We start from the raw sequence: 22,303 nt of genomic DNA, 5'->3' as shown, positions 1-22,303 counted from the left end.
CACAAAGCACCTTTTATCCCAAAGGACCCTAAACTGATTTTAAGTTAAGCAAAGGGATGCATCAGCCAGGCACGGGATTGCTGCGTCTTACCCAGGAAATGAAGCCACCTCCGGAGCGAAGCAGAGGCTGAAGAGTCAAGAAGAGAAAGGGAACGAGAAGGATGTCCGTCTAGAAATCCCGCTGGCAGGTACCTAGGTGGAATATTTTACTCCGAGTGAATCTGGCCAGGCCTCCTGCAGGAGGATTGCTTTTGATCCAAACTAAGCAGGGCTTTGGATTGACATCCAGTGTGAAGGGTACCTGCCCCCTGTGACGATGCTCTCTGTTAGCCCCTGCAAGGCTGGATCACTGGTGGCTCCGCTGAATCACCAGGATCGGTCTCTGCAACACCTCAGTGCTTCAGAGTCAGCCGAATCCAACTTCACTTCTCAGATTTGGCCAGCTCAGAGCAGGAAGCTGTAGCTCCCTATTGCACCAAACTGCTGGTTAGCAAGGATATTCTTGCTACCCTACTGAAGGATGGTCCTCTCGGTATGTGTTTTCACCATGGTCTGATGGCATTATGCCAGGCCCCATCCTGTGGCCTTTATCCTGCAGGTTCTCTAGGGAGAGGCGTGCCTTTCCCCAATTTGTCAAGAAAGTGCATTTTTCACGGAAACTAAAACATTTTCCAAATTTCTCATGAAGAAACACTGGTTTCCAGCCTCCTCTTGATACAAGTGCTGGTTGGGATACCCATTCTCACACTGCTGTATCTTGCAACTTAGATTTACTCTCCTTTGGAAAGGGTCTTTTATATTAAGCTTACAGTGCATGCCCTGTACTGAATTGAAATATTCATCTTTCCCATTCTGGTTATTATTTTGAATATAACATACACTTCTCTGCATGCCAGAGAGCTGAAATTGGATTAGTCCGCAACAGCAAGTGCTTGGAAAGACTTCCTTTCCCATGGGCAATGCACAAGAATGATACAAACAGTGATATCTGCTCATTCATGAGCAATGCGGATCCCGTCGCTGGTTCGCGGTGTGGTGTGCCTTCCTTGTCTGGCTCTTGATTCAGCGTGGCATCCGAATAAGAACTGTGAGAGACCCAGTTTCAAAGCAGGCAGATGTCCAAAGGCCGCTGAGAGAAGCCATGGGAGTTCGGCGCCTAGTGCCACCCACTCCTTTTTGAAATCTGCACTACCCAAGGGCTTTCATCTTGCACAGAGGATGGTACATGAGATTTGCCGTGGCCATTGTTTGCCTAACTCATTACACTGCTTGCTCCTTGGTGCCTTTTTTTAAGAACAGAGTGCAGTCATTAGCCATGCTAATCTTAAGCAGAGGCGAGGGTCGACTTGCATCTTGTACACTAGGCCATACAAATCTCCATCCCCTTCCCAAGCAGTATGTGAACCCAGCCCAACTCCCAACGAGGTCACGCTTCTTGATGGTGAGACCAGGAAGACAACAAGCACAAGCCATTCACTGCACTTCCACGTGCTTTAAATTCAAGCAACAAAAGGTCACAGGGTACAACTAATCCCTGCTGCAAATGGGCTGCTGAGGGCCCGCGGGGAGCAGAAATAACCTAGCCCTAGCTCTTTCTCTTTAACTGCTTCTTAGTGCTCATCTATATTTCCCACTTCTTTGCACGGCAATGCTTAGGGGCACCTCAAGATCGAGGCACGCGGCTCCTCCCTGGTGGGACTACAGAAATCCCATCTCCACGGAGGTGAAATGTGCATTCGTAGCCAGGGGCTGTTATTAGCACTAACTTCTACCCGTGGGTTTTTCTCAAGCTGAGAGTCACAGCCACCCGCCGGCTAAGCACCGGGCCAAATCCTCACTCCTCTAAATGACTGTGGTGCCACCCCAGTCACTGAGAGGGGCTGCACTGGCTGACCCCAGCACTGAAGATCGAGTCCTTTCTTTCAATGAAAGCTGGGATAACGTTGCGCGGCCTCAGCAGAGAACGCAGTCTGAGCCGGCGGGTTTTTTGGGGGGTGCAGTGTCTCTTCCCAGTTCTCCTGTTATGAGAGATTTGGGGGTGGAAACATCTCAGCACTGGCGAAGTAAGAGCTAAAATGCAAAGTAGAGTCCATACTGCTTGTGTACCCCTGCTCCGGGTCAGGCCAGGTTGAAATGGAAATCATCACAGTGGGGCTTTCCTAATCCTCCAACAAACGTATGCTGGGAGAGATGCTTCCCGGAAAGCTACTGAACATCAGGGACCCTGGGGCTCAATGCCTATCTGGTTGTGAAAGCAGACGGGGCATTTTTGCTCCCATAGGGAGCCCCATAGGGAACGGGTGTGCGCCCGCTCCAAGCCGAGCAGTGGAGCCAGCGTGCGCTGACCCCCGCACAAACAGGGGTGCACCTCCATGTGCACCTGAGACAGACGAGCCTGCTAGTGCACGTCCACCTGTTTGGGGGATTAGCACGGCCTGGAAGTGGCATAGCCATGCACACAGTGGCCTCTTCTTGACTCCGACTGGCTTGAGCGTGGGTCATCAGCCTACAGCTGGGTGTCCCAGTCCTGCAAAAGCCCTTACTTACAGGTGAGCCAGCTCATGGATAAAGCAACATGTTTGGACACGGTGCCAAAAACACCCGCCAACTCGGCTTGTAAGAAGTTGGCATGCCAGGGGCAGACAGCCGGGGCGCTGCGAGGGGCCTGATCCTCGTTGTGGCACTGCAGCCCGGACCCCTTCCCTGCCATCTGCCCAAGGTGCCCGTGCCAAGCCAAATGCCTTCGCGCGCCACGCTCTGGTACCCGTGCTGGGGGTTGCCAATCCCTCCTGTTGCTGCTCATGTGCCCCAAGTTCCCATCCGTGTGAAGGCGCACCAGAGGCTTCCCACATCTTGCAGCAGTCACATTTTGAGTGCTCCTCATTCACACGTACGGACTAATTCAACTCAATGGGGCTATTCATGTGAGCAAGGGAGGCAGGATACATAGGCACTAGATTATTACAGCGCAAGGAGGCTGTGATTTCTTGATAGGGGAGGGATGGCAGCTTTTCTGAGAGCCCCGCGCTGTGCCAGGCAGGGCTGCTTCAGGAGTTTGGGGGCCAGGAGGAGTGAGGAGCAATGCAGGTCTAGTTTGACTTCCTGCATGACGCAGGTCACAGCTTTCCACAGGGTGATTCCTGCATCGTGCCAAATAACTTCATGGCTGAGCCCACCAGAGGCTGGGAGAGCAGGGGAAGCCTTGCTGGAAGAGCAGGACGTGGGCAAGGGAAAGGGAGCGCGCAGCCCTGCCTTCACATCCCATTTGTCTCTCGCGACGGATCACGGCGCGTTAGAGGCCGATGCAGAGGCTGAAATTTTTCAGTGCATCTTCCCTTGACCAAAACCACTGTCTAAACCCATTGCTGTCGGAGCCAGGGCAGACTGGCATCTCAGCAGGGAGGCAACTGCCAGGCTGTGAAATATCATTTATTTGAGGAATTCACATCGGGTCAGGTGTCAGGCTTTGCACTGCTGGAGCTTTGCAGCGCTGCCGTTACAAAGGCGCGGGGATGGGCAGGGAGAGCCGCGCCGAATGCCCCTTTGGCGATGCCTTGCACTCGCTCCCCAATCTAGAAGCAGCAGGGGTGCGTGGCTGCAAAGATAACGTGCCCCGAGTTATATTTTCTGCCAGGGAACCAGGATGGAAATTCATTAATAATCATTTGCTCTTACAGGAGAAAGAGAGAGAGAGAGTCTTTCATCTCAGTGATTTACAAGCATCGGGCCTTCAGAAAGGGGTAGTGATGACATGAGAAGGCTGAATTAGCCTCACATCCACCAGAGCAGGTAGGTACCTACTTCATAGGCTGTCACGAGGTGAGCTGGGTCTGCCTGGGGGAATAAAAGTGCAGGTCCTAGTGACGAGGGACTAGTGCCAAGTCCCTGCTACAAATCCTGCAGAGCAGGAACTCAGTCCTGTGCCCCTTGCATTGCAGGGGCGTCTCCCCTAACCACTAGGCTGTTGGCTTTTCTGGGGTGGGAGGGTGGCTGAGATGTACAGCAAAGTTCCCTCCTGGGCTTTTATTTAAATAGTCACTTTGCTGGAATTGGTCTTTTTAAGAAAGAAAAACATCCCACAGTAACAAGCTCCCAAGATCTCTGCAGGCCTGAGACTCATCCGCCCCTAGAAACCGGGACCAACGTTAAGGATGCATCAGATGAGCATGGAGCAAAGCACCTCAAAGGCTTCGGAGGCACCGCAAAACGCACGCGGCGCACGTGGAAAGGTTCTCTGGGCTGCACATCTGCAGCGCGGAGCCAAAATTAGATACTGGGAAATTCCCGTATCTTAAAAATGGTTTAAAAAAAAGCAGGGTGGCACATGTGGCCGTAGTGGGCTCTGCCTGAAACTGGAGCCTGGCCAGCCAGAGCCACGGTCTGCATGCCCACATCACCGCTGTTGCAGCCCAGGTGCTGGCCCCAGCTTTCCCTACCCCACCAGGGGCAATTTGCCACACACCAGAGTGCACGCGCAGGGCCATTCCCCAGGGACACGCAGCCGTGGCACAACTATGTGCTGCTACTATTTGTCCCTAGGGAAAAACACGCATGCATGCTCGCCTGGACGCACCCTCAGAGGTGAATTATCCAGTGGACTTTGGATCAGGAAAAATAACATGCAGTGGTTGATTAACGGAGGACCAAAAACAACCACTTGCCAGTCTCCAAAAGAAACACTGCCCTACAGAAAAATTGCACGGCCTGAAACCTCTTCCCAGACGCACACAAACCTCAGAGCCGGCTTGGATTTCATTGCCAATCGAGGGACGGTTCAAATGGGCTGGCGTTGGAACAGCCTAACATTTCTGCAGTGGCCGTACTGAAGTAAGGAAGATTGGCATCATGACAAATTAGCTAGGAAGTCCTGTGGCAAATCTGACATGATTAATAGGGGGTTGCGATGGCAGAAATAAATATTTAATCTGGCTGGTAGCTTAACAGACACTCGGGAGAAATATTAAAGGGACTCAAAAGCCTCCTTCCACTCTAGCGGGGGAGGTAAAGAACTGGGTCTAACAAATGCCTGGCTGAAGCCGTTTGATCAGCAGTGGAGGAAACCACACTGTGCACAGAGCAATCCCAGTGACTAGATTTGCATGGATTTATCAATATATAACCGGAACAACAAAACAAGCTGAAAGGAGAATGGATATTGTTATAAGCGTGCCTGAAAAAAATGTTTCCCAGGGCAGGGAGTAAGCTGATGGGCTGGAAGGATTAATGAGAGGTTGGATACTCTTGAATAAGTTACAAAGGCCAGAGTGAAGAAATGCTGCTTAATCAGCTTTGCCTCCTTAGGCACCTTCTATGCATTCTTTGGAGATGTCATAGATTTTAGTAGGCTAAAAAACCCCCAATATCTTCTTGAAAAGCAGTCTACGCTACAGCAAGATAAATGCCCAAATGTCAGTGCTTGCTCCTCACTGTGCAAAGTGTATCTATATCATCTGTTAACGCTCTGCATGCCAGCAGAGAGTGTTTAAACTCCACTAACATATTACAGGCACACACCTGGCTGGTGTGGAAGTGCACACGATGAATAGCAGCCACTCACGTTTGCAAGATAACGCCCAAAGCCTTGCAAAAGCACAGTATGACATGCCAGGTCATGTGGGTATACACACCAGAGCTGTCCCAGCCATCCAAGCTACCTGGAGGAACTTGGAGCTGTCTTCATGCCGTATCTCCCAGGTTAGCTGATCTAAAGCAGAGCCACGCCACTGGCTGCAGCGGAGCGGTGCTGCTTTTGTTCCAGGTAAGGATGGAGCTCATCGCGTACGTCACCTGATAGCCAAGGTGCCCAGACAGCATTCCCAAAGCGGTGCAGTGTGACGGTCCACATTGCACGTGGGAGGAAACATTTCGGCAGGGCCACTCCAGCCCCCTGCTCTGCAGCTGCAGAAGGATGCCTCAGAAGCACAGCTGCAGCCAAAGGTCTGCTCGGGGCCGAGCTCGCTACCGCGGGAAGGCCAGGGCAGAGATTTGGGGGAAGGTCTGGGCAGAGCACGATGTGCTGGGGACACCTTTAGAAGAGCTGGTGCTGCATGGGCCTTTCCAGATCCATGTGCAGGGCCGTGGGGATTAGGCTGGTGTAGTCGGAGCTACCAGCTCCTTTAGCTGGTGCTAAAGGGGACCTGCTGTCTCCAGACCTGCTGCATGGTTGGGAATGGAGGCTGCGACACCTTGCAGGGCCAGCACTGGCTCTGGGTTCTTATTTCACCCTGGCTTTAGCCCCAGGTCTAGTTATTTGCTTCTTGACTCTTGGAAAGCTGAACCCTTCGCGCCGACCTCCCATCCCAGCCGTGCCTTTAGCGGAACAATAATAATATCGCCATCGGTAGGGCCCGTTTGCGCAGCACCTTTCGTTCGTAGCTCTCCAAAGTTGCAAGCCTGCCACAGAGTCCCCGCGCCTCTTAGCAAAGGCCGGGGAGCTCGGGTCCCACCCCTGCACCGCTCTCAGTTCCTCGGCCAGGTTGGGCTGGAGGCTGGAATCGATGCCTCCCTTTGTGGCTGGCAGAGCAGGAACGCGCCGAACAAAGCAGCGTACTCTGAGTTATCGTTTAGAGGCTTTTACAGCCGTTCGCCACCCTGACTTGCCGCTTTGGAAATAAGATAATGGCCTCAGACAACAATTGCACGCTCCCAAAAAACACTCTCAGCAGCAGACATCATCACCACGCTGAAGTGAGAGAAATTGCTGCACTTGTTTTGAAATGATCCTAAGCTGCTCTTCAGTGTTTAAAAATAAGTTGTCAGCAAAGAGGAGCCGGCAACAGACGGGCAAGGCTGATTACGATGCAAATTGCCAACTATCTCGCACTTGCGATGGCTTGTTCTGGACAAATTCCTACTGAGCGATCTGCTTCTAGCAGGTCCCGGGTTAAACGTGGTACATGGAAACAGGATTGATGGCTCTGGTGTTGGAGGCTAGTTCCAGCTAGCAGGGCTGCGTGCAATATGCCTGACTCTGCTGAGTTGTCCAGTGGCAACTTGTTAATTCTTCCCTGGATTTAGGCAGGTGATGCTACCCAGCTTGATTGTCTCCGTGCTTCTGAGAAAGGACTAATAGGTTTTGCGTTGATTGATAAACCTACAGCAGGGTTCCTGATTGCTTTCTGCCTACTTGGTACCAGTCGTCTGACTCGAAGTATGCAAGAAGCTGGCTACCTGGGACATTTCCGATATGCATGAGCTAGGGATACCAGACCAGTCTCCCCAGGGAGTATATCCAAAGTGCTTCTGTGGGCTGCCTGGAAGAGCTGCTGCTTGTTGGCTGGGCATAATTCAAGGCAGCCTTTGAGTTGCTCATGAATAACTTATACATTCCTAGAAATCAGGCTCCAGGTTCGAATGCTCCACAAACAGAAGAGACAGCTAAATGCTAATGATGCTAGCCCGACCATTTCCATTTGGACTGAAGCAGAGAAGAGAAAGAGGAGTCAGAAATGGCTGGTTAATTGTGCGCTGCTAAACTAGGCAGCTGGGTAAGAAATCCCTCTTCTGCTGTTGGCCAATATCAACTCCACTTGTTTCTTTCCTGGTTTTTTTTCTTTTCTTTCACCTCTCTGAATATTTTATGAGCCACCAACTCACTTCCTGCAGTTGCTGATTAAACTTCTGACATTTTATTAATAAAGAGCCCCAACTGCAAACGCCCAGGGTTTTAACTGTTCGGTGGGGAGGTGAATAATCTCTTCTGCAGGCAGGAGAGAATGAGAGTCAGATCCCAGGAGAGAAAGGATTACCGTTTAATCTGTATGAGAAGTGTGCGTGGGGGGGAGGAACAAATGTTTCCTTGCTTGGCTCTATATGTACTGTGACTATAGCATCCTTGTTTCCTGATTTTCTCTGGGTGTGGATCTGGAGTGACCAATTTACTGCCTGGAGGAAGGGTTGAATAGGCTATCCTTCCTCTGGGCCATGAGGACTTTCTATCTCCTTCATTAGCACCATCAATCCTCATTTTTCCCTACAGTCTTGCTAAGCGTGAAGGGTTAGATCTTCCTCTAAAGGAGCGGGGTCCAGCTTGAAGAACAGGTGCCAAAAGTGGCATGGGAAGCCTCTGTTTGTGGTATGGAGGGGAAGGCAGGGGCAGATAGGGTAGGGAGCGCAAGGAAGAAACAAGAAAGCAGAGCAGCAGATCAGGCAGGAAGCACAGGGCTGGGAGCAGAAAGCAGAGCAAGAGATTGGGCAGGGAAAGGGATCGGAGTGGCACTTGGGGTGACTACGGAGCTAATTGGTGGCCTACTTGTCAAAAAGGGTGGCTCCCACTGCCATAAAGCATTAGCTAGTGAAGGTAGGATCCTAGACTGGAAGCACCAGTGACCTGATCCAGTATGAAAAGCCCCATTTTTGGGGGGGCAGGGGGGGGGGTAATATAAAAACATCAAAAAACCTGTTGCTACAAGGTATCCCCTACATTATTATCTCAATGTCTCATCCTTCTACAGGATATGAATAATTGGACTGATTGTACTGGGCGAGTGGAATCTGCACCTGAAAAATTCATCAATCTGGTAACTACTTCTGTTTCACAGTTTGCAGAGACAGGTGCTCGTTGTTACAGAAATGGCCGAGAGTTAAGATTAGTGCAGCGACGTATGTCTCGCAGCAGATGCGCAAATTCATGCTTCACCTTCGTGGCCTACACGTTTTGATATCCCCCTCCCCATAGTAATTGGTAGATGGGGACAATCTGCTTTGTGTTTAATTATTCCACACTTAACACGCCTTGTTCGGTGCTAAATTAGTATCCCGCAATGCGCCAGGCAGCCGTGAGAACAAGCCACAAGCTCCGGGCTAGCAGCAGGTTTCTCGGGTGTGGTACGTCCATCTCGGGGGGCTGAAGCAGAACCCCGCACTGAGAGTCTGCTGTGGTATGCAGCAACCATTACCATCAGATCAGAAAAACGTCATGCCATGCCAAGGAAGCTTTCAGCATTTTGACCACTCCCTACGGGGATGAAACCAAGACCTTGCGGAGGTTTTTTTTCCTTAACGAAAAACTGAGTTTCTGCCCAAGTATAGCATGTCAGAGAATGATGGGCAAAGAAGGCTCAGAGGGTGCGCTTCCTCATCTGTTCAGCCTGTGTTTTGCAGTTTTTTCCATTTCCTTGTAGACAGAGGAACATATCAATCTCCACGGCTCATTCCATCCTTGTACCCTTCACTGATGCTGCCAAGACACCGGCCACTTGGAGCTGTACCAGGCCCACCAAGGTCACCAGACAGCCCGGAATAGCTAGCCCAGCGGAGTTGATATTTCATGATCTTTGCTTCAATGCTGGTTATGTTAGCTGAAGAGAGGATGCTGGCATAGGTGCAGTGGTCTTCCTAAGGCAATGCTGATGAAACCGTTCCAGGCATTTAAGATGCCTTCGCTATATCACCCACGTCTCACACCTGTAGAAGAGCGTGGGGATAACCACTGCATTGTAGACCAGGATCTTAGCTTCCATCTGCAGATCTCACTCGATAAAGACACGGCAAAGCAGCTTTCTGAAGGATATGCTGGCCTGGAGAATCCCATGTTTGGTTTCTACACCCAGACTGACTAACTTGCAGAGGTGGCTGCCAGGGTATGGGACATGCTTGATGTTTTCCAGGGGTTCGCTACCAGTGGTAATTTGTGGGGGCAGCTTGTGCTAGGGCGGGCTGATGGAGCACCTTGGTCCTCCTAATATTAAGGGAGAACCCCAGGCTATGCTGGGGACAATCTTCACATGAGATGGGAGAAGGGTAGAGTTAAATTCCTCTTGGTGAGTAAAACTAATACTGTTTTCTTGCTGCTAGATTCCAACAGCCTTTATAAAGGCTGGAGCACTTTGTGCTCCGTAATATTTGGATAGTCTCTAACCAAAAGAGGTTTGCATTCAGAGTAGACCAGACTAATGAGAGAATGCAAAAGCACTGGGCGAGTGACTTGCTCAAGTCACTGGCGGGCCTGGGGTAGATCAAGAAAAGGATCAGAGCCCAAATCTCCCAACTCCTTGCCCACTAGTTCTCCATCCTCTTGCCCACCAGGTTTGCTGATGGGATGCTCTAGAGCCGACCTGCTTTGCAGTGACGTATCCTGTAGGTGTCACCAGAGTCATTTTTAGAGTTGGGACAGGGAAAAGCAATGTAGTTAATAAGACACCATCTAAGTTGTCTTAAATGGAAGGATGGTAAGGAAATCTTATACAAAATTAATTCTGTGATAACAGTGTAAAATTGTCCACCGGGTTAATTGCAAGCCTGAGTGATCACTGTGTTTCCTGATACCAATGAATGGTTAATAAGGATAATATTTCCTGTTCAATGATTCTTAGAGGTTGTTAGCGCAGGCCAGTTGTAATACAGATGTCAGCGTGCTCCCCACAGTTCCTCATAGGCTCTGCAAGTTTCTGTTTGGCAGTCCTTGTGGCATCATCTGTACACACAAAACTACTGCCTATACAACCTGAATAAATATTAGCCCTGTTATCTGCAAAAGGAGCAGAGTGAGAAATGCAACCTCTTAAACATTTAGAGAAGGATTACCGAGCACAGTAGTTCATCGACCTTTTTCCTACTGCAGCCCACCTTTTTCCGTCATGGGAATTATCGTATCTCTAAGCCAAGGATCTACAACCTTGTGCAATCGCTAAGTATGTACACCCACTGGCCCTTATATTTTTTCAAAAGGCCTTCAGATGGGCCACTACTTTTTTGCTGGTGCAATAGCAGATACAATTCATAGCACCAGCACAGCCAGGTAGTTAACCAGCACCCCAGAAAAAATCTTAGGATACTACTGCCAAAACCCTTCTAGTACAAACACAGCTCATACTGGCAAAGAGCACTTTTGATGATAGAGTTTATGCTGGTTCTTCTATGTTGCTATAACTGTAGCTACAATAGAGCTTTTACTCGCTCTTCTAAGCTGATACAGCTGCAGCTACAGTAGGGCATTTACCGGTATAGACGCATGGAAAAAAAACGTTAAAATCCCTAGCCAAGTTTACAATGCCAGGAAAAGTTTTTCATGTGCACTAGGCCTAAGTCAATTCCTGCTAATCCTCAACTTCAACAGCTTTAGGCAAAAGCAGCAGAGATCACAATAAACCAGAACAGATGGGCTTTTACCACCTCCTGACACCAGTAGTATTGATAGCTCAAAGTAGACCGGCAAGTCGAGATGCCTTGCTGAGGTACCACCAAGATATCTCTGTTACTGGGCATGTCTACACGTGCTTTTACACGCACCTAAACTTAATGCTCATTTACCTAATGTGCATTAAGGCAATCTAGGCATGTGTTTACACATGCACATGCTAAGGCGCATTAACACGGTGTGCGGATCAACTTGGGACTAAAGTTAGTCCCAAGTCAGTCAACACACATATGCGTTAAGGTGCTTTAGCAGGTATCAAATTTAGGCATGAATAGCCTAAAATCACTCACGCCCTTAATGCACCTTAAAATGGGCTAAAGTGCCTTAAATTGGCATGTGTAGATGCGCCCACTGTGTAGTTGGTAGGCTGGTTAAGTATTTGCAATGCTGCATTATGTAGCTAACAGCAATTGTTCGCTGTTATTAAGTTCAGCCAGGAAAGCAAAAGGTTGTTGGGGAGGAGCTTTTAGAGAGACTCATGTTACCTAACGCAGAGAACTGTGTTATGTTATTTAGTGGCAGTGGGAAGTGAAGTGCCAAAAAACACATCACTGCCAAGCCAAGTCACTCTCCTTAAAGTGATCCTGAGCGCCATGGGAGTGGAGGGAGGGGTTCAAGGACATTTTATGCAAGTAGAGTGGCTTCAGGACCCCCTGCACTCAGCAAGAATATGCTGCCACTAGTATCCCAGCTGCATAGCATCTCTGCATCCAGAACCTGAGCTGCGGAAGAATTTGATGTCCTACCTGTTGCCTCAGTATGCTGCCCCGTTATGTGCTGAGGAGTGACTCTGGCCTGAGCAGCTCTGCTGACCTCCTGTGTTCATTAGCCCGTGCCTGTTTCTGTACTTCCTGTACTTTCCCAGGTGTATTTCACAGACAGGACTATACCCTACAGCAAGTATTCGTGGGGGAGCCTGCATGGCTACTGTCAGTGAGAGAGACTTAAGTATTAATTTGGAATCAGAGCCAAGCGGCCTGCAGGGATCTCATTTCTAAACTACCTGTTCCCTCTAGATCATGATCTAGTTTGAAGTTAGATAAACTAAGCCACCCCAATGTGTTGTTCATGAACTAGTGAATACCTATAAAATTAAACAAGCATATGACTGAGCCAGTCTGCTACAAATGGCAGTGCACTTCCCAAGAACAATACAACAATCAGATCAAAATTGGATCTATAAGTCAGTGGGTTCAAGTTAACAAATCACCAAATTAATACAGCACGTTATCCAGGCAAAGGAGATTGGTATTAAAGGAATGTGCAATGTGCATGCCACAGAAGAGACAAGGGTATTGCTGGGACTGCCTGCGCAATAATGGAGAAGCAGTTGGTTAATATATGCTTAGAGGATCTTCAAAGCATTTTTGGTGGTAATTGTTTGGAGTCCGGTGGTCGACCCTCATAACATATGTGGGATATCTTAGCTATTAGTAGATATTTCAGACTGTCACAGCCAATGACCTAAGGTTTCCACTGCTTTAACTACCTGGCCTCTTTAGAAAAGGCCTTTAGATTTGATGTCATGGTAGAAACCCCATCCCAATTGCCCTTTGCATTTTCAAAATCTGCTAGATTCACTACAAGCAAAAAAAAAAAAAAAAAGCAGGAGGAACATAGGGTTCAGACCAGGAAGACTGTTAATTTTCCAGCTTACATAATCATCCAGCTTACATAAAACCCACCCTCTGAGACATCATCTTTAAGCAGTAGCTAAAAGCCTAATTATCATGCTGCCTCAGCTCTCTTTGGACATCCCTCTCATGACAGTTACTTCCTTGCCTAAAGTTAAAGAATTAATATGAGTGAAATCATATCTTGGTCTATGGATTTTTAATCTTAAGAAGTCAAGCTACCTTTAACATTTTTTACAGAAAACTCTGCACTCTCTACACGATCACGGGCCCAGCTCAGATCTGTGCTTCTGGCCCCGACATACCCAAGGTACGCCTGTTCTGTGGCTCAGCAGAAGACATCTAGTACGACGACCTGGCCTTGAGTCAGTAGATTGAATAGCACCTTTATGGAGGGAAGTTGCTTATTTAGTAAAATGATTATGGTAAGAAGAGCTAAGAAATCAGAAATTTCAAAGCGAGTCTTTTTTGGTTAAAAAAAATGGAGTTCACTTGTTTTGGATGTGGAAGTCAACTTCCAAGCCATCATGGTGAAGGGACATTTTTACTTCCAATAAACACACAAGAAGTTGCATTCATGTAGAAATGCAGGTGGACAATGCCCGATGCAATTTTGGTTCTGAAAAGTCCTGCAAATGCACTTGCTAACCATTTCCCAGCAGAGCCCAATAACTTAATTAGACAAATCTAATTAGTTTCATTCCACACAGAAGTGGCTAGCTGAAGGCATTAGAAACTTACTAAATCTCCCCTTGGATATTGGTGGCACAGTGAACACAAACATCGTTGAAGCCTTTCGTAGACCTGTTTGTTAATCCAGCACTGAAAGAGTTATAATGCCTTTATCCAACATTAGGGTGGAAGGTGAGAAGGCAAAAGCTCAAAATTAATTTGCTGGCTATATTAGGAATATTGCTGAGTATTACAGGAGTGCATTCTTTAAATAATTAGAAAAGGTATCAGGCCTAAGTTGCACAGGACCAATCCTTAGAGGTGCGAAGAGTTACGTGCTTAACTGCTAAACGTTGATGTACAGCACCTTACATGGTAGGGTGCTTCCTGAAGAAAGAAAAAAATGGCCACTTTCTTAAAGCAGTAACCCATGCATCTTATATTGTGGCATTGTTTTCTTGTGGTCCCCCTCACTGGTTGTCTTTTGCATTCATATTTGCAAGGTAAGCTCTTTGGCTAGAAACTATCCTTTGTCCTACGTTTCTACAGCACCTAGCATGGGATGGATCTGGTTTGTGGCTCAGGACCTTAGATACATTCAAATACTATTATAAATGCAATTCAGATAATAAATGAAGCATGCGTGGCGCTGCGGGGATTCCTGACAGATCGTGCTCTTGCACTGGTGGGTTCTCTACTGCAAGGTCTGAGCCTCGGTCGTGCTTGTTGTACATTGCCTCCGTTGTAGGCCGTAAGGGACACAGATGTCTGAATGCGACTTGTGCATCAGAGACTGTGTCCTTGAAAAGCCTTGCTCAGTGGCCCCTAAACCTGCGGTGCCTGACCTCCACAGGTGCCTCAACTTCGAAGACGTTTTCCGCAGGAGCTTAACATCCCGCTTCTGCCTGTGCCCAGAGATGTCTTGCTCTTGACCAAGCTGAGCAGCTCAGCCCAGGGCTTGCCCCCGAAGCCTTATCAAGAACCATGCATCAGGTCTTCACACACGTATCTCACCAGATGAGCTTGACCTGGTAGAAGCGCCCAAGATCCACCAAGGTAAGAAGGATAATGTCCCGAGACCCACAGACTTGAACTCAGTACCGCCGGAAGTTAGTTTGTTCATGGCACTGCCTGAAAACAGAGCTGGGGTGCGGAAGTGTGACCATTTCAAAGAGATTTCATTTAATTTATGATTACCGTCAGTTAGCCAATGCAGGACTCAAGTAAGTGTTGCTGTAGCAACATATTTCACTCACCCTGTCCTGCTAACTTCCCAAATGATTATTCATTAAATTAATCTCTGCAAACTCCACTTGCGTGTTTCACCAACTTACTTTACAATTAATCACGCAAGTGAGTATGTAAAACTCCCTGAAAGGCAAGGACATAAATGCATCGGTTGCTGTATTTCAAGGGATAATGCCTCATCTTTTACTGCTGTGGGAAAACAGGAAATCATCTCTGCTAATCACAAGCCTGGAACAAATTCTGCAGCACCAGCAGACTGATTACTAGAGCTGACAGTTCACTTACAGCTCCTTGGTAGTCTTATACAAGCACATGCATATGGGGGGGACACGCTCTGACTTCAAGGAATTGCACAAGACCTTCTCAGGAGGTATGGAGGAACAGATAGAGAGCTACTTGCCTTGCCAAGCTGGGATAATACTGTCAATGCGTGCATGCTGTGGCAGTGCAGATACGTGTCAGGAAGTAATGAGGTTGTTAAATACAGAAGTAAAAAGGAAGTCTTCCCTCCCCCCTCTACTGCTGCCTCGGTGAATAAAAGGCTTAACACTGACATTTCCAAACTTGAGGCCATCTTAGTATCCAGCCCGGCTTCCCAAAACTCTGGTTGCAGTCAGACTAACACTGGTTCATCTGTGTTATGGACACCCATCTGTGCCCAATTTACAGGTGGGCACCTAGTGAGTCTGTCAGCTCAACAGCCTGGCATGAGTTCTTGAGATCTCAGGTGTGTTGGTCAAGATGGCATCCATGGCATCGGGTCCCACTGAGTACGAAGGGACCTGAGAAGACGAACCACTCCTGAAAGCCCGACCACTTCCTCATGCATTGCGATAAACATGGCTGAAACAGCCAATCTAGCCCGTTCGGATTAGAAAAAAGTGCTACTAAACAGATCTGAGACCTTTGCGAGTCTTGGGAAGGGGACTTTTAAATTCTCCAGCCATTCTTTATCATTTGTCCCATGGTACAGCCTCGAGGCCCCCAGTCTGAGCCAGACCCCCTGCACACGACCAGCAGAGACTGTCTTGGCTCCAAAACACCTGTAGTGCAAGTAGGCAGCGAGGCAACAGCTGGATGGAGACAACACAGGAAAGGAGCATGAGCAAATAATGAGCACTCGGCAGTTCAAACCCAGATCCTAGGGGCCCAAGTGAATCGGCACCTAAGTACTTCCGAAGATCTAGTAATGTCATCTGAATTCTCTATTGACCCAATGGACCACGCTTGGTTGAGCCTGGGACATGCTCCTCAGCAGCGGCACGCCACATGCAGCCGAGTCAAAACCCCAATTCATCTCAGGTTCGTGTCTCACTACCTGAAATCCTACAGCCCAAACTAGCTTGCTTGAATCATTGCCTTGGAAAACATTTCCTTGCTCTACACTTTCCAGGTCTGACCCTGCAAACTATGGTTCACGTAGTACTTGTGCGGGGCTCACATGGGAGAACCTATCTGCCCCTTACAGGCTTGTAAAGGGATGGCAGAGGCAAGTAGAGTTGGTCAACGTATTTTAATTGTTGACAGATTTGTATCAAAATTTGATTTTGTGTCAAAATTTGATCTTGGCAAATGACCCACAATAGGGCAATGGAGCATTTTTCTACCAAAAACCTCTAGCTATATGTATTGGGAGGGGGGGCTCCTATCGCTATTGGAAAATCTGCAAATCACCTTCAAACGCAGAGATATTGTTTCCCTCTGCACTAGGCTATTAAACCAATTAATCCCCAAATAAAAAGAAGTCTTCCATGAACAAAATAAAAAGAATAAATCAATTCCCAGGGCTATATAAATGGCTTCCTTTAAACTTGGAGAGAGCTCGTAAAATCCCACTGCAAAAGGGAGACGTTAAAAAACCCAAACTTCATTATAATGCTTGGGGGGAAAAAACCCCACCCTGTATAAAGTGTGCCATGAATCTAATCCTGAGCGAGTGATCTTCAGCTCCAGAAGAATCCCGGTCCCTCGGTCCACATCTTTGAGTTCACCAAATAGAAGAAATATTAGCAACTGCCTGACAGGAGGGGGAAAAAAAGTCTTCAAGATAAAAGAACAAGACTAATTTGGCACGGTGCAAAGCCCCTTAAGACTAGGCACTGGCTGTCCTGGGCTTCAATCCAGAGTTTTCATCATTATAATGATGTTTATGAAGTAAAATTCTAATGCATCCATTATGAGAAGAAGATAGCTCTGTTAAGATTTCAAGGTTAATTGAAAAACAGGCTAATAGCATGGAGGAATGGGAGCTGGTAAGCTTCGACTTGGAGCCAGGAAGAAACTTTTCAGGAAAGAAAGTGCTGACTTTATAAAGAGGGGTTGAGGCATCAGCTTTTGTCTAAACCTAGATTTGGGGCAAGCTGTCCGCCTGTCACTAAGTCCTGTGCAGGGCCACAATAGCTGGTAAGTGTTGCAGGACAGTGGGTTTGGCCCCCACCCTCTGATATCATGCCTGGCATATGGGCAAACATGTTTTGCCCCCGCCCTCTGATATCGTGCCTGGTACATGGGCGAACCTCCTTATTCTGTGCCTTGTACCTCTCACCTGCTGAGACACGGCCCTGAGCAAGAGATTATAACTTGCACTGAGGTGGGATCTTCTCACCATCTAACTGGAACTGTCCCAAAATGTCGTTTCCAGTTTTTTAGCCAGAGATGGGAACTGAGGACTCCCAAATCACAAGGCTCAAGCCATGGGGCTGCAAAACCAGAGTCCTTCCACCACACTCTTGAGTCATGCCTCTGTGCAGCCAACAAGGCAACTTTTCAAACAACAGGTTTATATCTTATTTGAAGGGTTCATTGCGCTTTCAAGTTAGAAGATCCCCTTACCCATTTGCCCCAGTGCACCAGAGACTCCTTTAAATAACAGCGAATAGTTTGGGCCATTTGTGCATTATACTGTCCTTAGCTAAGACAAGAAATGACTGGAGGGAGGGAAGGAATAGAGTTAGACCTGGATCGCTGGCATTCATCTTTTATTTGGTCATCAATTGAACTATAGGAAAGACTCTGAACAATTTTTTTCTATGTATGTGAAAACTGACCCTCCTAAATCAAGATGTCTTTTTACATAGCACATCTTATTCCACGTTCATCACTGGCCACTGCATGCCTTGAAGAGAAAGGCCAAAACCTTGCATCTGATTTAATATTTTGTATTGCCTCACTGCTGGAGGAAACAGAGGTTGGATTTGATGTGCTCAGCTGTCTCCAGCGTTACCCAGAAGAGAAGTGGCCGTGTTTTTACCGGCCGGCTTTGCTTAAGTGCTGAAGACTTTGAGCTCAGATAGAGTTGCTGTTGTACAACTGGGAAGTGACAGAAGTACCAAATGAGGTCAGGTCATGGGGACAGAGTCTTCTAACCAACCAGATAGATTAGCAAGTGCTACTCCTGGATACTGAGAAGTGAGAGACGTAAGGACTGCAAGAATACGCCTAAACTACAGGCTGAGCAGACCAACTGCAAACACTTACCTTTGGCCAAAGGAGACTTCACCAGAGCTAGCAAAAGCTTTCTTCTAAGTACTACTAACCACTGTCTTGCTTAGTTTCTACTCCAACGAGGTATCCATTGATCATCTGATCTTCTCCACTGGGCTTTCGTGGCAGTACTTGTGTAGATGTGTGTGGTGAAAGAGAGGTAGGTAGAGCAGAATATCATGCAGATTCAGGCACGTGACTTCATGTCACCAGTTCTCCTAATGGCTTTCTTTCCTGATTTCAAACAGAACGGGGGAGAGAGTGGATCCTTCTTGTTGGACCCCACTGAGGCGCATCCCACCAGGAAGATTTCAAACCACTATAGCATGATTTTGGACCCTGAGCACCTCCTTTCTGGAAACCCACAGCCGACAGCGTCCATCCTCCATCCAGTGACAGCAGGAGATCGCCCGTCAGTACTACTGAAGTTTTCATAGATTTCACAGATTTTTTCATAGACATCAGGGCTGGAAGGGACCTCGGGAGATCATCGAGTCCAGCCCCCTGCCCAAAGGGCAGGAAGTCAGCTGGGGTCATAGGATCCCAGCAAGATAAGCATCCAATTTACTCTTGAAGGTGTTCAATGTAGGCGCTTGAACCACCTCCGCTGGCAGGCTGTTCCAGGCCTTGGGGGCTCGGACAGTAAAGAAATTTTTCCTTATGTCCAGCCTGAAACGGTCTTGCAGGAGTTTGTGACCGTTCGACCTCGTCATCCCTTGGGGCGCTCTGGTGAACAAACGTTCCCCCAGATCCTGAGTCTCGGACTGAATTTAGATGGTGCCAGGTCTAGGTTATTAACTCTTTAGCTGAGTGTGTTTGGAGCTAAATCTCTGGAGAGATGACACTAACAAGCACTTGGCTACAACTACCCTGATGCATGCAGGGTAGTTTCTCAATGTTGAGAAACTCCATTTCTCACTGTTGGTTGGATACTGCATGCCTGAAGGTGGAAAGGAAGCTCTTTCCCAAACTGAGGTGTTGACTATTTCGACCGGTTGCTTGTCGCCCTCTTTCGCAAGCCAGAAAAGGCAAAAGTTGGATCTGCAGAGCTGTATCCAAACACCTTCAAGGTGTCCAGAACTGCTTGATGAGCAAATGTGCTGAACACTGGGTTGCAAGAGAGCTGCTTCTTAGGGTATGCAGGCTGGATGGATGTAGGGTATTTGGCAATGTTTCCCAAATCCTTGTGATCAACCTTGCAACCCTTGACACTTGGTTCTGATTCAGGCTGTAGACAAGCGGTTTAGCATCCTAGAAATCTCTTTAGGGAAGGGTTGGGCAGTTGCAATAGATGCTAAAGGAGGGGTCTTCTGGCCTCCAATTTCTCCTTGGCTTAGAAGGACTGGCAAAAGTACAATGGTACTAGGATGCCTAGGTGGCTAGCCTTCAAAGTTAGGAAGTTTATCTTTCTATTCAAAACTGCCCTTTTAACTCCTGCAAAGAGCTTCACGGCATTTGGCCTGACTCTACCTTTGAAAATATAGATCTGGCTATATTCCCCCTTCCCCTGTCCCATCCCCACCAAACCAATCCAGTACCTCTGAAATGCAGAATCTGGACAGTGAAGAAGCTCAGGTTAATTCTGATCACCAGTACATTACTATAAAAAAATGAGGGGGACCTCGCAGGTGTTGCTGCATTTGCAACAGATTTGCACTCTTGTAGCTGAGATCAGATTTTGCCCTGCCGTCGGCATAAAATCAGACTCACGCATTCCCTCGGTTTCTGCCATTTGTTCCGATGAAAATATTATCAAAATGATTTCCGTATCTAATCTGTCCCTTGTTAATTGGATGTGTGGGAGATGGAAAACTCTGCACTGTCAACCTCAGTGCTTGGATTTTTACAAAAATCTAAACCATAATTAACTATACGAGCTATACTGACTAAATGGAGACACACAGTTAGAAGATTAATGACATTTCAAATGCCACAGAAGAAACAGATGGCCAAGTCTCAGGACTGCCCACAAGTACATTCTTGCTTATTTTTCAGAGGGCACAAGTCTACTGCTGTTAGCCCGGGAGACCTTGTGACACAGATGCCACAGGTGGGCCTGTGGGTAGATGGTGACTCCTTAATGACCATCACCTTATCAACCACCACCTGCTATTTGACACTCCTAAGCAGAGGCAAGACAACCTAGAAGAGTGGTGCACTTCCTAGAGTCTAAAAATACTTGTGAATGCAACTGGTATATAAATACAAATACATTTTCCTGCTGGATGAGACTCTGCCTCCCACATACAGTCTGTTTGGGAAGACTCAGGGCGTAGTTCTCTGCTCCAGCTCAGTTTCTTTTCTGGACTCCCATTTAAGATTCAAGGATAAACAAGTGACATCCTGTCTGTCTGACCATTTATGAAGCCTCAAATCATAGAAAATGAGGGCTGGAAGGGACCTCAGGAGGTCACATTTAGTCCAACCCCCTGCTCAAAGCAGGACCAGCCCCAATTACGTCATCCCAGCCAAGGCTTTGTCTACCTGGGTCTTAAAAACCTCCAAGGATGGAGACTCCACCGCGTCCCTGGGTAACCTGCTCCAGTGTTTTACTGCCTTCCTAGTAAGAAAGTTTTTCCTAATATCCAACCTAAACTTCCCTTGCTGCAAATTGAGACCATTGCTCCTCGTTGTGCCTTTCTGGATCCACCCTTCAGGTATTTGAAAGTTTCTATTAAATCCCCAGTCTTCGCTTCTCCAGACAAGATAAATCCAGTTCCCTCAGTCTCTCTCCATCGGTCATGTCCCCCAGCCCCCGAACCATTTTTGCTGCCCTCCACTTGACTCTCTCCAATTTGTCCACATCCCTTCTGTAGCGGGGGCCCCAAAACTGGACACAGGACTCCAGATATGGCCTCCCCAGTGTTGAATAAAGGGGAATCATCACTTCTCTCAATCTGCTGGCAGTGCTTCTCCTAAAGCAGCCCAGGCTGCCATTAGCTTTCTTGGAAACGAGGGCACACTGCTGTCTCATATTCAGCTTATTTCCCACTGTCACCGCCAGGTCCTTTTCTGCAGAGCTGCTGCCCAGCCGGTCAGTCCCCAGCCTGCACCGGTGCATGGGCTTGCTCCGTCCTACGTGCAGGACTTTGCACATGTGGGGCCTGAAAGCTGGTTAGCGTGGCTTGCCTCTTGAGAAGGCTGATGCCTCTAGAGCAAGAAGGCTGATCCATCTAGAGGAAGATGGTTTAGTTTGGTTCAGTGATTTAGGCTGTGAAAGGGGCTCAAAGTGTAGACTACCTTCTCAGCTACCCCAGATTTTACATACGGCCTGGTGTCGGTCACTTCATGTCATTATACCTCAACATTCGCAGTCTGCAGATCTGGAAATAACGCTTCCTTGTTTCTTTAGACTGCAAGACCCTGAAGGCAGAGACGCATGTGTACGTGGATCGAAAGGACATAGCACTGTGGTGGCTTGATCTCAGTTAAGGCTACTAGGTACTACCCAAAGACCGTGAAATAAGAGAAATCAGAACTTCAGCTGAGATAAGCAAGTGTGGACTGGGTTTAAAGAAACAAAAGAGGCAGCTTGGAAAACACAACACATCGGCATTCATCAAGGTTAGTCGGACCGACATGCTAAGAGGGTGCCGGCATTCAAAAGACTATCTGAGCAGCCATCAGTTCAGTCCCAAATTATGAATATATTTGTAGATGAAAGGTGATAACTAAGGGGGTGGGAGACATTTTGTACCTTGGGCAAAACTGCTCTCAGCACCAGCTGGGAAAATTACCATTTTCACCCACGTGTAGTTTGTCTCAAGAAACAAATGGTCGGGGGGGGAAGCCTAAACATGTTTTTCATCATCTAACGAACATGAGAAGAAATAGAAAGGATAAAAATAAGAAGTTGAAAACTCTGCAGAAGTTTGCTTCGTTTCTGGGTACGTTCTCGAGACACATTCCCTCGGGGCAGCCTATGGTGCAGCTCGTCGATACTCGAGCTTCCTTTAAACTAGCTAACTAGGAGACTGCTAATAACCTAGTACCGCGCTAGCACAAAACTTGGCACCGGCTGCAAAACCCATGTAAGAAGCTGGGCCCATACTCTGTCTGAACTGAGCTCCCTGCCGCTCTGGCTGTAATCGGTGCCTGAACTAGCTGGTTCTGGTGTCCTTACATGAGC

At 47.8% G+C, this 22,303-nt stretch overlaps 1 long non-coding RNA gene across 3 annotated transcripts; it reads left to right on the top strand.

Moving 5' to 3' along the window:
- Positions 1-3,674: 3,674 nt before the first annotated feature.
- LOC149857788 (uncharacterized) lies at positions 3,675-18,747 on the top strand. 3 transcript variants are annotated; one of them, XR_016444239.1, is made up of 3 exons: positions 3,675-3,789; positions 8,454-8,519; positions 18,423-18,747. It is a non-coding gene; the product is annotated as an uncharacterized LOC149857788 (long non-coding RNA). The 3 variants fall into 3 exon arrangements; XR_016444240.1 differs by lacking the exon at positions 18,423-18,747 and adding an exon at positions 9,123-9,575; XR_016444238.1 differs by lacking the exons at positions 3,675-3,789; positions 18,423-18,747 and adding exons at positions 7,407-7,487; positions 9,123-9,575.
- The last annotated feature ends 3,556 nt before the right edge of the window (positions 18,748-22,303 follow it).

This window comes from Crocodylus siamensis, chromosome 9, assembly GCF_052110815.1.
Source record: "Crocodylus siamensis isolate JL-2025a chromosome 9, ASM5211081v1, whole genome shotgun sequence".
NCBI classification, from domain to species: Eukaryota; Metazoa; Chordata; order Crocodylia; family Crocodylidae; genus Crocodylus; species Crocodylus siamensis.
Note: the sequence above shows the minus strand (reverse complement) of the source record. Positions and strands in the feature narration are given on the sequence as shown.